A 17,266-nucleotide genomic window follows, 5' to 3' on the forward strand; every position below is an offset into this window, starting at 1 on the left:
TTGGGGTGATGAGTATTTATAAAGTGAATAAACTTTGTAAGACACCTGTCAACGTAATTGTTAGCATTGAGAGCTTCACCGCGAACACGCCCAACAAGCTGAACAAGCTTTGTAAGACACCTGTCAACGTAAGTGTTAGCATTGAGAGCTTCACTGCGAACACACCCAACAAACGGCTGTTAAACACCAGCTTCTGAGATGGTACACCATAACAAAATTTTATCAGCCAATTTCACTTTTCCCTTAAACCTAACTTCGCCCGGTGCATCTTGTACATTGCGTGTATAAAATTCGTCATTGCCCTTCATTTCGGAATTGGGTAATGTAAAATACTTTTGATCCTCAATAATGAGAACGTTACCAGGAAAATGAATATGTCTCAATGCATGGTAACATCTAGGAATTTTTTCGAACGGGGCTAGTTTGTACTTTTTTTCTTTTATATCGTTTTAAATTTCTACTAACAGTCATTCGTGAAACATTATATCTTCGCCCAACATTTCGCAAAGACTTTCCTAATTGGTTTTCTATACTCTGAATTAATCTATGTTCCCGAGCAGGAGATAAAACGCTTGGTCTTCTACTTTTGGGCAAATTAAGGCATGGTATATCATTTTCCCACTCTTTAATTGTCTGGTAAATCGATGACACAAAAATATTTTGAGCACTAAAAATTTTTACAATATCGCGTTTTGGTGCATATGCAACTCAACGATAAATACTTTGACGAATATTAATTTTGTACGACATCTTAACGAACCGTATTTATCAACACTTACATTGTTTATGTCATTTAAGTTGTTTAATAACTTTGGTTTCCAATGGAAACTTGATCCAATGCTTCCTACCAATAATACTTATTGGTAATTGATACTTACTGTATATTAGTTTTAAGGTTTAGATTTGTGAAATACTTTTGTACTATTTAATAATCTGTACGCACGCCGAAAGCTTGCATTCAAAACAAGTTTCTATAATAGTCTTAAGAATCAAGAATCATAACTATGAAATGATCATTAGAAATTTTATAATTATCGATTTCAATCATTTTAAAATCCCAACAGCAAGTTGAAAAAGTCAGGTAAGTTTACCAATGAAAGGACAGTTGAAAGTTGCGAAATGTAATCAGAAACGAAATCAATGTCGAAGGTCACGGAGGTGAGTTGATCTAAGTTTGAATCGAGCATTGCGTTAGCTCGAAACTCCTATTCACGCTAGCCGCACTTCAGAAAGTTTAACCTACTCGGAATATTACTAATTTTACTCAACTCATGTTAATTGGCATTATCGACAAGTTTTCTAGTTTTTTTTTGTACGATTATACGATAGTTTTTTTTTGTACGTTAGGCGTTTTTCAATACGACTAAATTTCGCGAATCAGCTGCCGTAAGCAAGTTATCGATGTCCAAAATACATAGTTGTAGTTGTTCTTAAATACATTTGTTAAAACGTTCTTTGCGAAATTTTATTTTTCCCAGATTTTCTATGTGATTCTTCAAAAAAGTACAAAGAGGTGAACCTATTTTTCTAAGGACAAAACTCGTTTCCCACGGGAAAAACCAGCGACGTATGACTGGTGCGCTAAAAAAAGGCATCAGAATAAGGTGTAGGGCCAAAAACACCTGCATCTTCGCACAGCAGTGACAGCGGTAACTGCAACGTTAAAATGGACAGGACCACATGCCACATGATACAGCAATAATAAGAAGAAGCGTTTGGAAGTTGCTAGAATATTCCAGACTAAATCGTTACCAACGCCCGTGTTGATTTTAAGGCCTGTGTTGGCAATAATATAGTTCCAGGAATAAAACAGCAATATAATGAAAATATCAGAAATGAAAACGAAGACCTTCTGACGGACCTCTGCAGCATAAACGAAATACGTATTAATAGTACATTTTTTCCTCACAAAGAACAATACAAATAAACTTTTAATAACAGTAGAGGACAAAGATCTATGGTACACTATATTCTATAGAATAGAGAGTTACAGCCCTCTCAAATCTTGGATGTAAGAGCACTAACATCAGCAGAAATAGGAAGCGATCATAAATTGGTATTGTGCAAAATCCGAATAAAAAAAAATTTTCTATTAAGTTTACAGTAGATTTGCCAGTGCAATAATGTTATTTTATTTAAACATTAATTTTTTTTCCATTAATGTCTAAATTGTTTTTCATTAATGTCTGTTTTTTATTTTATATTAATATTGCCAACTTTTGGAAAACAGTGTTTTCATCAATTCCGTCACTTACTTTTCGCAACAAATTAAAAATTTCGAATACATTTTATTGACTGTATCTGATAAAAAATGTAGGAAAATATTTCTCACATATTACTTATTAATCATAACATCTGTCATTATTATTAAAGAATTACTCTTGCCGTATAGGTTATTATTGCACTTTTATCTTTATTTACTTTGACTCAAAAAATGTTTTAATAGTATCAACCAGCAATATAATTATACTTAATATCTAATTTTAGAATAATATATCAATCTTGCAAAAATGTTTTAAAACAATCAATTTTCTATAATATCGGAAAAAACTAATAATTCTGTCATTGTAAAAACTAATAACCTGTGTATATTTTTCCGAACTATTCTACATATCGCAAATATTTGTAAGCCGTTCGATAAGAAACACATTGCTACGAGGGATATTCTCGAAATTTCAGTTACAGACGTCAAACACTTGGTAGATATTTCTTTGTGTCAAAATTGTATTTTGAAGCGACATTTTGTCGTTTGTGTCACATCAGTAGGTTATAATTACGGTCACGGGGCTCTAGGCACAATGTATGGAGACTCTTTGTCAGTTGTCACTACTTGTCAAGATCATTGTTAGAACATGGGTTTTGGGATATTGTTGATAACTCCTACTGAGGGTCAGGATTCTGCGCTTAATTGATGTTACATTGGCTACTTGATGTATGAGTGCTGACGGGTAGTATCTGCGCTTCCTCGTGCAGAATCTTGGAATTTTTCTTTCAGTGGCCATGATGGTGTGGATATTTGGCGGGTATTAAATGATGCGTAGACGCATACCTTGTATTAAATTATCAGTCTTATGTAGGTTTTATAGGTGTGCAATAGTGTTTTATTTGACGTATTGCCCATTTTATCGGACAGCGCGTCCAGGAGTTTAGTCCTCTTTCGTACCCTCTCTAGGGTGTTTTGTATGTCGGTTTTCCAGTTGAGAGTCCTGCTAAAATGAACTACCAAATAAGAAAACCGAGTTTCTGCACTACCTAATAACTCGGTCTAGGTAGTTTTGAGCTCTTTCGTATACAGACATTTGTCCACGCACTCTATGTGGGCCTGACGTGAGGAACGTAGTGTCGTCAGCATACAGTAGTAGGGTTTCCAATCTATAGACTGTGTATAGTTTTGAGCCCTGAGTTACTCCAGCTTGATCCGGATAGTCCAATTGGAGAGATGGGAATTTATTCATTTAACGAAAGCTGTGATCAGCCCAGCAAGTGGAGTTTTTCGATCAGGCCTGTGTACCAGACCTGATTGAATTCTTTCTGGACGTATAGGAATAGCGTTATGACGTGTTTTCTTTCGTTAACTGATTGTGAAATGAAAGTTGCTGCTTCAACCAGTGAATTTTGTGTGGAATGTCCAGCTATGAATCCGAAATGATAATTTGGAATGGCAAAGTGAGCGTCTCTACGTGTCTCTCCTTAAGGATTCTCTCGTAGACTTTACCTATGTTGCTCAGTAGTGAAATATATTTGTATGATTCAGGGTTGTTTGGGGGTTTCCTTTGTTTGGGAATCATGACTGTGCTGGCCATCTTCCATGAGATTGGAAAATAGGTCAGCATAAGACATGCATTGATTATGTTGAGCAGCGGAATTATATTGTCTGGATGATTTTTGAGGCATCTTCTGTGAATGCCATCAAGGCCAGGAGATATGTCAGTCACAGGGGCCATCATCAGATGAGGATGAGGCCCCAAGTGAGAATGAGGGTATTAGAATATATCTCTCCATTCGGCTTCTTTTTTGAATCTTTTGTTGAAATTGGGGTTATTGGAGAAAACGAATGCGGCCTGGAGTGTGTTTTTGAAGGATTCGGCCTTGTCTTGTGGATTGCTAAGAATTACGTTATTGACTATGAGATGTAAATTTTAAAAATACACCACCTTTTTTATATTTGGCAAATAGACCTGCGACAAAACATGAGATACTTTTTAGGAGGCATTTAAGTATTACGTAGCACAATTTTTAAAGACTTTAACGCAACTTTGGAGATTTTAAATCCCTAGTTTTTTTTTAATTAAGTATAAAACAATTTTACGTAACAGTTACAGGTAATGTCTCCAATCTACATTGGTAACTCTAGGCCATGGAAATTTGTTTTCAGAAATGATATGGGCACCAAAGATGCTTTATTTCACCATTCTCTTCTTTAACCTTCCAGCGGTGACGTAAGAAATTTACATATTACTGGTGACCTCGGTCTGTTGGACCGATAGAGACATATCACCTTATATATTCTTATAAACACACATTTTTTAAATAATTAAAGTTATTAAAGGGCTTAGATGCAATAGTTTAGAAAAATGTTTAACCAAAAAACTCAAAAAAGTAATAGAAAAAGTAATTGCTTAATTGTTAATAAAAATAAAACATACATTTCTTACGCAAATACAAAAATAATTAATTAAAATTACAAACAGAACTAACATGCTCGAGACAAAGAATTTTACTACAAATTTTGCAGCTATATTTTGTTTAGAGGTACAAATTTGGCAACGCCCAACTTGTGGCAACTCCTGATCTCTTTGATGAGTTTCTGTGGGTAGCTTCCATATTTTTTAAATTTTTCTCGGATGAGAGGTGATATCTGTTGATCTGCGTCTTCTTATCCCATGTTTTTTTTACGAGATCTCTGGATAGTTTTGTCAAAAAACTTCCTCTACGATATACTCTATCTATATGCGTTATGTCTATGCGTTAATTCCTGTTACATTGAGTAGAGCGTAAAAGACCACCATCGACCATCTTCTACTATTGCGAGCTATATTGTATTTTGATGATAAGTAGACCTAGGCAAATATGCAAATAAAAAAGTATGAAATATGCGCATAAACATACAGTATTTTATGCAAAAATATGCAGTATTTTATGCAAAACATGCACATTTATCTAGTAAATATGCATGTAATAAAAAATATTTACAATATTTTTTTATTTACAAAAATACTTACAATATTATAAATACATAACATATACAATTATTTTAACATATAAATTTGAATTGTGGTAACAATAGATTATCAAATTATGTTCAAAATTTTCTAATAAAAACTTATGGCTTCTATCAGTGGCGCACCCGGGGGGGTCTGGGAGTTAAAACCCCCCCAGGTCCCTATTCCGACACTGTTACTCACACATTTTACTCAAAATAAGGGTAACATCATAAAAAAAATTTCAGTGACCAACCAAATCCTCCCCCCCCCCCGAGGCAAAGTCTAGGTGCGCCACTGGTCTCTATCTGAATATATATATTTGTAAATAGAAAAACTTCTTTCGACATCAACTGATGTAACTGGGGCATTTTTCAAATTTACTATAATAGATGGGTCAGCTAGTCCCAGCTAGTACTTGAACCACTTCAGAGAGAACCTGGTAACCACTATTTTTTTTTTCATTTACTTTAAATTTTTGAAAAATTTCCTTTCCAATAGTATCTTTAACGTTTTGACACAATGATTCAAGTTGTATTATTAAAACTGTACTCTCTAACAATGATAATTTGAAGGATTCTAATTGAGTTATAGTTTTCTGGACAAAACTATAATTTGATTTTATGAATGACAGTTGCTATTGGAAGATGATTTTTTGGAAGGCTTGCTTAGATTCCAATAAAGATTGGCAACTATCATCCGTTAAAAGGTTAATTATTTTTTTTAATCAACAAAATGATCAGCATAGAAATTAGCTGCTTCCAACCATGTTCCCCAACGTGTTAAAATGGGTTGCGGTGGCAGTGGAACAGCAGGAAGCATATCTCTGTAACATTGTATTCTTACAGGTGATTTCAGGAATACCTTTTTGACGCTCGCTATTAAACTGTTAACTAGTGGAAATTTTTTTCCTACTTCCTCCGCAACTCTGTTTATTCCATGCGCTAAACAAGTGACATGTATTAAGTTTGGATAAAATATTTTTAAATTTTGTCCTGATTTTACTATATATGGTGCGGCATCAGATAAAATAAGCAATAATTTATCATAATGTACAGCAGCAGGAAGAAAAAAATTTGCTAATGCTTCTTGTAGAAACCGTGATATTGTTAGAGCGTTGGTTTTTTCCACTTGCTTACAGGAAAGTAAATACGATTTTGGAAAGGTTTCATCGCTAAGTACACCAATCAATAAGTGCACAATGTATCTTCCTGACGAGTCAGTGGTCTCGTCCACACATATGTAAAAGTAATTATTACCTATTTAGGCTTTTATGTTGTGGATAACTGAGGATTATAACAAATTGACATTATTTCTCTTTAGAGTTCGTTCATTGGGAATGTTTTGTTTGCAACATTTTTTTAAAAAAGAACTAAAGTTTTCATTAGATAATTTTGAAAGTGGTATATTAGAAGATACTAATGCACGAGACAAGTCTTCGTTAAAAGTTTCTTGTTCGGTTTGTTTTTGGAACTTGACTGAAAGCTCTTGGACACTAAAGGTTGATATTTTTTACCGGATGGGGTTTTTACTTTTTTAGCTAAATGTTTCGCGGTTCTGATCTATTTAAAAATTTTTTTCCAGATGAAATCTAAAAAAGAATATAAATATTCTATAGTTGTACCCATTTTTAAAATCTAAGATTGTTGAAATAAACTAAAAATAAATCGTTTTTGCATAACAATTAAAATATTTAAATTAAATCAAACAAAAATCGGTGTAGTAATCTTGAAAATGTCAAGAAATGACTGTGCAAGAAGGAAGAACCCCCAAATATTTACAAGAGGCTCTTGGTCTTTTCTGTTTACATTTAAAAAAAATACTGTGAGCATAAATTAATAGTTATTTATTGTACAAGACGATAAAATTGTACTTTATCTTCGAGAGCGTTTTTTAGCGTCGAGACGCTAATTATGCTCGAGAAGGTAAGGCGATTTTATCGTCGTGTGCAATACAACATTTTTTTCTATAGCAAGACTTCAAGTTCAGGTGAAAAATAGAATTTCAAAGAAAATCGTAATTTTTAGCACAAAAATCGCAATTGTGTTGCTCCGTTGCTAGGGATATGAATTTCTCTGTCAACAAATGTTATCAATCCAGTACCTCGAATCAAGTGTTTAAGCAAACACTTGATAGATAGCTGTTTCGTATTTTTTCATATTGTTCCCAAGAATATTAATTTATGCTCATTGAGTAGTCTTTCACATTTCACAACTGGTGAACTAGTTATAAGAGGTTATATTTCAATTAGATCTCCTAATTGGCTAAACAGGTCTACTAACCACATCAATCGCGGAGTTACTAGGTTCAAATGGGAAAACATTTGGTTGTTTACCAACATATATCTGCGTATTAGTGGTAAAAAACATTTTAGCATCTGTAAAGGAGACCATCTTAATTCCGTACTTGCAGTCTTGGCCCTATACTGTCGAAATGGACAGTTTCCACGAAACGCTACGAACATCTCGTCTATGGTCATGTACTGAGATAAATTGAAATTTTTTTAACTGGTACATATCGAGCTACTCAGATTCCATATTTTATGGTGTTATTTTGTGTCCCGAATTTTAAGCTAGTGGTTTAAAAATGAAACTGTCACTGATTATTTTCCTAGAGAACCAAATTGTAATACACATACTTGCATATTCCAATATTTATTAAATCAATTACAAACAAACTTCTATTAACAAATAAATAAATTTTATTTACAGTGCAGCCCTTGTAACATAATCTTTATAACAACACCGGTTCTTGGGAGAAATTCTTGGCATATTAATAATTAGATTATTAAAATGTTTTAATCGTTTGTTCGTGGATCTGAAAGAGATAAGATTGCGTAATGGGAGGGAACTTGATATAGTTGAATGGTTTGTTTAATGGAGGTTATATAGAGCTTCTGAAGTTGATACTAGATAATATAATTTTTAAAAGTAACTTTAGAGAACTACTTTGAAGTGGTTAAACATATTAAAAATATCAAAACATAGAACCAGCAGGATCTAATACTCTAATTCTAAAACAAGATGTCTGATACGATTTTATGTCGATAGAATACCAAAAGTTATGCAAATTCATCCAAGTTTTTGTCTTATATTTTTAGTTATTAACAATTTCTGTGATAAATGGCTGATTTTTAGAATTTTGGTCTATAATTAAAACCATTAGATTTTAAAAACGGTCTCAAACTGCTTTCTTGTGGCATATATAATTTAAATTTTATGTTTATATGGGATTAAGCCATAATTGGTTATAATGAAAATTTCATTTTTACCTAACTAAAGTTTGACGTTTCGATTTCCTGACCGGAAATCGTTTTCAAAAAAGATTATTTAACAATTCGGCGAAAGTGTATAACCAACAAGTTGTTATTAGTAGGTTATGTTTTTCAAAATTGATGTTTGACTTACTTGGCGTCGATCTTGCAGACAACAGCATGCTAATGGTTGTAAAAATCTAAGCGTGGTTTTTTACCCTCAAAATTATAAATTAAGACTGTTTTATATGTTTTTGAAGCGAAGCTTCTATGCTAGCGGTATATTACGTTTGCTTTGCGGTAAAATGCGGCAAGCGTCACGGAATGGTAACGGAACTAGCATCACAAGATGACGTCGTCACGGCTAACAGAACTAGTCTACCTGTGGCGCACCCAGGGGGGGGGGTTTGGGGGTTAAACCCCCCCCCAGGGCATATAAAGTAAACAATATATAAAGAATAGTAGAAAAATGTAACTTGTCTTTCACACACAATACAAAAATTCCAAAACGCTGATTGAATAATTAAATTACCACTTTAAATATGTAGAACACAATAATTATTGTATAAATACGCAATAATTAATAATATTTTTCATTATATTTAGATATAGATACCTAATATTAGGCTTATAAAAAATTAGACAGAACGAGTCTTTTGCGAGTAGCATGCGCCTACAGGACTGTATCTGCGGCGGCCTTGTGGACTATCACGGGTTGTGTTCCTCTGCATGTGTTAAAGCAGTAGAAAAGAAAAAAGACATCTCTATGGGAGAAGAAAGCATTTGACAACAGCTATAAAAAAAAGAAAGGAAAAGATCAATGGAAAAATGGCAAGAAGAGTGGAACAACAAGGAAGATGTTGCTCAGTGGACAAAGATGCTGATCCCGAGCCTAAGGGACTGGGTAGATTGTCTGTTTTAGGGCGTATCTTCATAGGTTCAGAAAGACAGATGCAGATAAATGCCTATACTGCGAATATTCCGACACTGTTACTCACACAATGCTGGAGTGTAATAGATGTACAGTGGAGAGAAACAGAATGTATAAAGAAATAGGTATGAACCCTGTGACTGTAAGAGATGATCGTAAAGATGACGGGAAATACGGAGGGATGGAATAGTGTTCACAATTACATCCAAGCAGTCATTAAAAAGAAAGAAGAAGAAGAGAAATACCAACCGGGCTAATGACAGAGATAAGATCTAATTACTATTTTAATGGGAATAAGTCGCAATTGAAGGTTAAAATAAGTTTATTGACGTTTGAATTTTTGATCTTTGATCTTGCACTGATAACTTGTTTATACTCCAACAATTAATATAAAAAAGAATAGCGGTTGGTACAGAAGTACATCTAGCCTTCATCGACCTAGAAAAGGCGTATAATACAGTTCCAAGACTTAAATTGTGGCAAGCTTAACAACAACTCGACATTAGTCCATACCTTTTAGGAATAATCACAGAAGTATACAGGGATAACACTACTTACCTAAAAATCGGATATAGACTATCAGAGCCAATAAAAGAAACTAAAAGACTAAAACAAGGATGCAGTATGTCACCCTTACTGTTTAATTTATATATTGAGGCAGCCCTCCAAAATTGGAAAAACCACTGCCAGGGAATGGGAATCCCCATAGGAAATGACGTACTGTTCTCCCTAAACTTTGCGGATGACCAAGTCATCCTAGCTCAAGATTCCTATGATATAGAATTTATGATAAAGTGTCTATAGAGAGAATATTTAAAATGGGGGTTACAAGTCAGCATGAAGAAAACAGAATATTTACTTAATTATCAGTTCAGATGCAAGGTTTGAAGTGTTGATAGACGAGGACGTGGAAATCAAACAAGTGAAAAAATTTAAATATTTAGATCCACTTATTGCTAAGAACGGCTTGGGAGAAACCGAAATTAAACACGAAGTAATCAGGGACGTAAAATTGTAGGATGTCTGAACTCCTTATGGTGGGATCACCACATTTCCAAAAGGACCAAAGAGAATAGGGCAAACCATGGTTGAATCAGTTCTTTGTTCTATGGCTCTGAAGTATGGACAATTAATGCAGACCTGAAGAGAAGATTGTTGACAGTTGAAATGGATTATTTGAGAAGAAGTGCTAGAATATCAAGGCAGGAAAGGAAGACTAACGAATCTATAAGAAATAACATGAATGCTACAGAAACGGTCATTGACAGAATAGAAATGGTTTGGACATCAATTGAAAATGTCTGACAAACGTTGGCCCCAAAAACTTCACAAATCGAAGCCCCCTGGAAGAAAAAAAGAGGTAGACCTCGACGCTCTTGAAATGAAGGAATTAGAAGAGCGATGGAATCGACAGGTTTGGAGGAGGAGCATGCCTTGCACCGGGAGGATTCCCGGAGGAGAACGTGAATACGGCGATAGCCGTCTTCAAAATGTATTGTATTTACAAGTTCGATTAATGTCAAACGTCAATAACCTTATTTTAACCTTCAATTTTGGCTTATTCCCATTAAAATAGTAATTACTTTAAAATACCACAAGAAAATAGCTTCAGAACAATAGATAAGATCTAGATAAGAGAAGGGAGTGTTCCAAAAATGTCGTCAGCCTTACAGTGGCCATCCCACTTTCGGAGTACGGTACGTGCGACAGTCAACTGCGCATAAGTAAGAGAGGGTGGTTTTAGTTGGTAGGCAGGATAATAGATACCTGAATCTTTGGAACTGCTATCTTTAGTACTTTAAATTAAACTAAAACCCAAATTGTAGGAACTCAACATGGAGGTAGCATAAAAAAATTTCAAACCCCCCCCCCTAAGACAAATTCTGGGTGCGCCACTGTAGTCTACACAAAATAGCAGTCTTTCCAGTCATCAAATATTTATTCTAAGTAGGTTTAAATTAAAAACTGCATGAAAAATATCTAATAAAATATAAATATTAAGTGAGAAGTAAAAAATTAAAAGAATATCTGTTACTAAAAGATTCGATAAGTAACGTAATTCGATTAAAATAACGTTATTATTTGTAAACGTATTATTTAGTTTATACAATAATTTAATTATATTGAATATATTAAATGACATTTATGTAAATTTTATAATTAATTTATTATTTGGTCTGAATTTGAAAGGTATGTCAGAAGTAAACAACGTATGCTTTGCTATTACGTTAGTAGGTGGCGTTAGGAGAATGTCATAACATTGTTCATAAATGTCCTTGCTTAGTAAAGCAGACAAACTGATCATACTCGGTGATTTTAATATAAATTTTAAAATTGAATTTGACCCTTTTTTTGATATTCAAAATATATTAATATGTTTTGGTCTAAAAGTAACTATAAACGATTAAACTAAAATCGCATCCCAGTCCAGTAGTTGCATGGACAACATTATTATTCTGAAAATATCTACAAAGTGGGCGTATTTGAACCTTGAAATGTTCATAAGTATTTTTTGTGTAGAATGAATCGTTCTCTTAGAAACAACGCTTGAAGCGACAGTCAATTTTGCATGTCAGTTACGCGTGCGAAATCAATGTTCAATAAAATGTGTATCAGCTCGTTCAGTAAAAATTCGGTATCTGTTGATTCAAGTGACCTATCGACAAAAATCAATATGCGTTAAATGTAAAGAGTTTAGCTTTCGTATGTAGTTTTTATATTCTTTCGAAAATAAACTCAGATTTTATACAGATGTTAAATAAATAAACGTGGCGCGATTTTTGCCATTTTTTATGATTCTCACGTGATCAACGCAATCTATCCCTTTCATTGACTAGCCACTATGTAGTTTCGATTACTAGAGCCTATGTTTAAAAACCTATAGCATGAAATTTTAGTTCTGAGTTTTGGCAACAAATGTGAGGCATATGAAATATGCTTAAAAAGCGCTGGATTTAAACTTTCACAAAACAAACGATCTAAAATATTTAAAACTTTTTTTTTACACTAGAACGTTTTTCAAAAGAACAAAACTTCTGCAATAAACCAAACTCAAAACCATCATCTTAAATGCCTTTACCATGACGTTTGATCGTTTGTAATGTAAAACATTAAATTCTGCGTTTTTTATTCATATTTCAAATGCCTCATATTTGTTACCACAACTCAAAATTAAAATTTAATGTCATTGATTTTAAATATTGATCTCTAAAAATGGAAATTTTACTAGAACTGGTCAATAAAAGTGATCAATTTTATTGATCTCATGAGAATCATAAAAAATGGCAAAAATCGGGCCACGTTTATCTATTTAACACCTGTATAAAATTTGAGTTTATTTGCGACAAAATACAAAAACTGCATAGGAAAGCTGAACTCTTTATTTTTAAAATGCATTTTGATTTTTGTCGATAGGTCACTTGAATCAAAAGATATCGAATTTTTACCGTCGAGCTGTTAAAAATTTTATTGAACATTGATTTCGCACGCGTAACTGCCATGCAAAATCGACGGTCGCTGTAAGCGTTGTTTCTAAGAGAACGGTTCATTCTACACAAAAAATACTTATTAACGTTTTTGTTTAAAATTATCTCAGTTACATTTTTTATTTGAAACATTTTTTTCTACAATTTACAGATTCTTGATAAATCGATTTTTTGCGTTTTTACCCCCTGCGAGGGGGGTTTTAGGGGGAAGCCCGAGGGTAAAAGTAGTAAACCTTTTTGCATCTTTTTGGGGTCCCAAAATTAATATTCTCTGCAAATTTCTTCTTGTTCGTATGATTTTTAGGGGTCTACTCTCTGACGACTGGACTATAATTGTTGCTGTTATTTAGTAACCGTTTGTACTTATAAATTTTACACAGAATTTGCAATAAATAAATACCTATTTCCCACAATATATTTATTATATAACAAATACGTAATGTCAAATATTTATTCTGTTTAACTGCAGATTAATATTTGTTTGTTTTTCTATTTTGATTCTCCAAGTATCACGGTCAAAAATATGTTATCTTTAACGATAACGCGAGCTTGCACAGTACCTATCGTGACTTTGTTTACAATTCTAATTTCTATATGCGACTTCAAGTAAGTACATATATAGATATCGCTTTAAGCAATAAATAATTTTTCAATAAATTCAATTTATTCCAGCGCCATTTATTTTATTGAACAAAATTATTAAACCTACTTATTATTTGCCTGGCTTAATTGACATAACATTATATTACTCTATTTCTATAAATTACATCATGTAAGCGCAAGGGTGACACAATACCCATTGAAAACAAACAAATATGTAATACAAATTATAGTAGAGTATCAAAATTGTAGACACTAAATTCTGAGAAATGACAATTGAGTGTTAACGACAACACTGTTGCCAGGTTGCGATTATAGATAATTTACCAACTTTTCTGTATCAGTAAGTAACTTATAAAAATGTATATGTACTAAAAAAAGTATTTTTATCAAATTTATGTTTTTATATGTATGTGAAACATAATCACGTGAAGCTTATTTAGCTTTCAAAAATTAGTAACGTGTGCAGAAGAAGAATTATAGATAATTTATTGATATATTTATTTGGTGAAACTGGGAGGAATTTGTCTAATAGCATTATTTCCCATAAAAGTGATTGCAGAATCAATAAACTTTCTTCTGCTTTGGAGGATGTGATTGATAAAGACCATATCATGGATGTTGACAACATTAATATTTTGTGCAATGTAGGTAAATTCAAAAAGAAAAAGTGATCATAATTTAAATAAAAGATCAGAAATTCAGAATTTAAGTAAAATTTATAACTACATTTTTTATTTATAATTCATTCATTGCACCATAAGTTTATCAAATCGGTTGCTTTCTTTTTGTTTTTTCCATATCCTTGTTTTTTTGAGCTCCTTTAAACTAAAAATATAATTTTCGAATTGTGTAAATCTTTTTAGATTATCACGTTGGGCAATATATTTCAAATATATCCCACTTGTCGCTCCGGGCTGGTTTTCATTTTGACTGACCGGGTTTTTGTATTACTTTTTCCTTTTATCCATAATTTATTTATAATGACCGAGGTCAAATTTCAATTCTTTCTGACCATTAATTTGTAAAATGTAGTCGGAGAAACATTCATTTTCGTCTTAGCAATTTTTATCTTAATATAATTTTTGTTTAACATATAAGAAGATAATGTTAATTAAGTTATTAAAAATAGAAGTTTCACTTACCCAATTTAGATTTATCTGGTGAGTTATTTTTTACATTATTTTTGTTTCCAATTTATCGGTTACTTTTTCTTGTAGCTCTTGAAAAAGCATATAAACGCATTCGAATGCTCGAGTAATAAAAAATAGTCTTCTTACAACCTTTTATTGACTCCAACCTAATCAAACTCAATATTATATACTACATAAATCCAAGACAAAAACAAAATAGTTTGCAGAAATTACAAAAAATAGGCCGCATGATAAATCACTTCGAATATCTTAAAGAAATTCATACAAAACCTCTAAAAAAAACTTTTATTCAAAACTTTATTTTATTTTATGGGAAAGTAATAGGTTCATATAGTTTTACATTTACATTTTTAATCATTATCGCTGTCTGATAATGGTTTGCACCGTTTGCGAAGTGGCTCAAAATCATCTTCATCGTCAGAAGAAACTGTCTCTGCAATAGATATTTGCGGTAAAGGCGATAGATTTTCACAAACTTCATTCTCGTTCTGTGTAGCTCTTCCTATTCTGACCATGTAATCAGTAATTAAGATTTTTATTTTGTTAGTAATTTTTTATGTAGCTCACGATATCCAGACATGCAGTTCTGCAACTCACGTTGTAATTTAAAGGCTCATTCAGAATTGATGTCATTAATAAGAAAATGATTTTCTAATTTACTGCAAAGTTGAAGGCCTTAACGAATTAATTGGGCAGTGAGGGGAGTTGGTTTTTCTTTTTCATTATTATTTTCTAGACTTACGACGCCATCTAAAGTTAGATCTAAAGTTTGATCAATTATATCATGATCACATAATGCATCATCCACAATACTCCAGTCACTGTGGAGGAAAAGAGGTCAATACCTCTAAATCTTTTATAACTGAATCGATTTTGCTAATAATTTGGAATTAGGCTTATCTTACCTCCCTCTTCAAAAGTTATATATGCGATAGGTGAGCTTTTTATTTTTAAGGGGTGAAATCACCCCTTATTGAAAATAATGAACAAAAGTTATACTAAAGCATTTTATGGATTTAAATCGTGTTAAATTAGGTAATTGAAATATTGTCAATTATATTAATGGATATTGTGTATATTCTCAACCCTTAAATAATCTTAAAAACCACCCCTTTTAATAAAAATAATTGTAAAAAATCGTTTAACAGGTTCAAACGCTTTTGTAGTGCATTTATATCATCTACAATGTAATTCTCTGCTTATATAAAATAATTTTGGTTGATTGCAACACTTCAACCCTTAAAAACTACACCCTATGTCAAAATATATAAAAAAATCTTTTTAAACAACTTCAAAAGTTTTTAATGTACATTTATATTCAAAAATTCCTTTCTTATCAATAAAATATTATTTGATTGGTTGCTTATTTTCAACTTCCCCTTCAACTTCAACTTCAAATTCCCCTTTGGTAAATGTCTAAATAAAGAAATTAAGTATACTCATGATGTTTTTATTGTAAAAAATTATGCATGAAAATACTTTACATTAGAAAGTATACAAAATATATTTACAAAAATAAAAATTATTTACAATATATCAAATTATTCATTGTCTGAAGCGTCATTCTCGTCGTGTTCTAACTACACCTCTTCGTCTATTGCAGGACAAATTTGAAAATTGTCGCCAGAGCATGTTCCAGTCGTAGCATTGCAAAATAGACCTAGTCTACGACAGCCACACGCTGAGCCGCAACCCTTTTTGCAATTGCAAAAAATCAGTTTCAATAGTTCTTCTGGTGCAGGTGAACTTTTCATTTTTATATAATAATAGTCTCCCGTTTTATACCGCTGTCGCGGCTTTGGGAGTATAGCAGGGTAGTCTGCTATATCTAGGGCCTACGGTATACAAGGAAGGTAACATGGCCAGTGCTACGCTTCAACCGTCTATTATTACCCCTGGTTTTACCCAAGGTACTCATTTTTTATTCAGGCTGAGTCGACCTGGGGCCTATAGACATTTTTAAAATGTCTAGATGTTCTTGCCGGCGGTGGGATTCGAACCCCGGACCACCGGCTTGCGAGTCAAGCATCCTACCGCTTGCGCTACGCAGGCCCACTTTTTCATTTTTACCACTTTTCATTTTTATTGGTTGTAAAATATCATCACTCTTGAACCATCCCCAATCCGTTATATCAATCTCTTTGTTTCCAAGCCATATCTGAGTTTGTAAATAAACTCTTTTGATATGCTCATTCAGGGCACTTACAGTTGGTACAAGAGATGATAATTTAACTGCACTATTTTTAGTTGTGGCTTTAATAAACGATTCGTATCGCATTTGTTCAAGTAATGATGAATAATTTTCGACCTTATTCATTTTGTTCATGTGGGTGTCTTTGGCAAGGCCATACAGCAAAATTGTACAGTATCTCCCAGCTTCTAAATTGTCTTCGAGATCTGAAGTACTCCTGTCATTGGCACTCATTGGCGGCTTGCCCACGCAACTTCAAAGGAGTGTCGCTTCTCTGTGTTCGTTAGTTCTCTGAAGCAAATGTTCAGTTTAGAGGTGCCTATATTATATACATAACATATATATATATATATATATATATATATATATATATATATATATATATATATATATATATATATATATATATATATATATATATATATATATATATATGTATGTATGTGTCTGT

General features: G+C 32.8%; 1 protein-coding gene across 1 annotated transcript in view; it reads left to right on the forward strand.

Moving 5' to 3' along the window:
• Window positions 1-14,504: 14,504 nt before the first annotated feature.
• The window catches only part of LOC140432577 (senecionine N-oxygenase-like), a 133,003-nt gene continuing 130,241 nt past the window's right edge, over window positions 14,505-17,266 (forward strand). Inside the window, exon 1 of the mRNA XM_072520575.1 lies at window positions 14,505-14,633. The gene's annotated coding sequence lies outside the window, so the exon portion shown is untranslated. The remainder of the gene's footprint in view (window positions 14,634-17,266) is intronic.

The sequence above is a fragment of the Diabrotica undecimpunctata genome, chromosome 1, assembly GCF_040954645.1.
Source record: "Diabrotica undecimpunctata isolate CICGRU chromosome 1, icDiaUnde3, whole genome shotgun sequence".
In the NCBI taxonomy this organism is placed as follows: Eukaryota; Metazoa; Arthropoda; class Insecta; order Coleoptera; family Chrysomelidae; genus Diabrotica; species Diabrotica undecimpunctata.